Raw genomic sequence first — 1,469 nt, 5'->3', positions numbered from 1 at the left:
AGAGAAAACATAAAACCCAGGCCACGCTCTTCACCCCAATCTGTCATTTCTCGAGAAATGACCAAAATCGGGGGTTAGGAACGTGGATTAGTAGCCGAGAATACTATAAATCAAGTAAAAAAAACGATCCAAGAAGATACAAGGATAGAAATCGCAATTCAAAGGGCCGAAGAAACTCAAGGAGCTGTTGCTTCTTTTTCTCGGGAGAAAAAGGTGATATTTCTCTCACTAAAGCGACTGAGATCTCTTTGACTGAGAGCTCTTTCTTGATTCTATGGGTGGTGGTGCATGGCCGTTCTTAGTTGGTGGAGCGATTAGTCTGGTTAATTCCGTTAACGAATGAGACCTCAGCCTGCTAACTAGCTATGCAGAGGTACACCTTCGCGGCCAGCTTCTTAGAGGGACTACGGCCTTTTAGGCCGCGGAAGTTTGAGGCAATAATAGGTCTGTGATGCCCTTAGATGTTCTGGGCCGCACGCGCGCTACACTGATGTATTCAACGAGTCTATATCCATGACCGACGGGTCATGGTAATCTTTGAAATTTCATCGTGATGGGGATAGATCATTGCAATTGTTGGTCTTAAACGAGGAATTCCTAGTAAGCGCGAGTCATCAGCTCGCGTTGACTACGTCCCTGCCTTTTGTACACACCTCCCGTCGCTCCTACCGATTGAATGGTCCGGTGAAATGTTCGGATCGCTCCGACGTGGGCGGTTCGCTGCCCGCGACGTAGCGAGAAGTCCACTGAACCTTATCATTTAGAGGAGGGAGAAGTCGTAACAAGGTTTCCGTAGGTGAACCTGCGGAAGGATCATTGTCGAAACCTGCAAAGCAGACCCGCGAACATGTTTAAATACGCTGCTTCCTCGAGACCCCAAGCGTGCCGCGAAGCCGCTTGGGTGAACCTAACCTCTCGGCGCGGAAAGCGCCAAGGAAAACCGTAATTGCTACTCTCCGTCCGCGGTGCCGTCCACGGTGCCCAGGACGTGATGAGGAGGAAACTATCGAATAGATAATAATACAACGACTCTCGGCAACAGATATCTTGGCTCATGCATCGATGAAGAACGTAGTGAAATGTGATACTTGGTGTGAATTTCAGAATCCCGTGAACCATCGAGTCTTTGAACGCAAGTTGCGCCCGAAGCCATCAGGTTGAGGGCACGTCTGCCTGGGCATCACGCATCTCGTCGCCCCCAGCGTCTCCCCCCGGGCAAGAAAAGTGCCGGGCGGGCTGATGCGTCCATCCAAAGGAGGGGCGGAAACTGGCCTCCCGTTATCCTTGCGTAGCGGCCGGCACGGATCGGGGGTGAGAGCCCCATCATGCCCGGACCCTGTCGCACCACGAGGCACTGTCGGTGAGTCGGGTTGTTTGGGAATGCAGCCCCAATCGGGCGGTAAATTCCGTCCAAGGCTAAATACGGGCGAGAGACCGATAGCGAACAAGTACCGCGAGGGAAAGATGAA

General features: G+C 51.9%; 1 non-coding gene across 1 annotated transcript; it reads left to right on the top strand.

Moving 5' to 3' along the window:
- Window positions 1-1,027: 1,027 nt before the first annotated feature.
- LOC140893902 (5.8S ribosomal RNA) lies at window positions 1,028-1,183 on the top strand. The gene has a single exon (XR_012153462.1). It is a non-coding gene; the product is annotated as a 5.8S ribosomal RNA (ribosomal RNA).
- The last annotated feature ends 286 nt before the right edge of the window (window positions 1,184-1,469 follow it).

The sequence above is a fragment of the Henckelia pumila genome, chromosome 3 (assembly GCF_033568475.1).
Source record: "Henckelia pumila isolate YLH828 chromosome 3, ASM3356847v2, whole genome shotgun sequence".
In the NCBI taxonomy this organism is placed as follows: domain Eukaryota; kingdom Viridiplantae; phylum Streptophyta; class Magnoliopsida; order Lamiales; family Gesneriaceae; genus Henckelia; species Henckelia pumila.
Note: the sequence above shows the minus strand (reverse complement) of the source record. Positions and strands in the feature narration are given on the sequence as shown.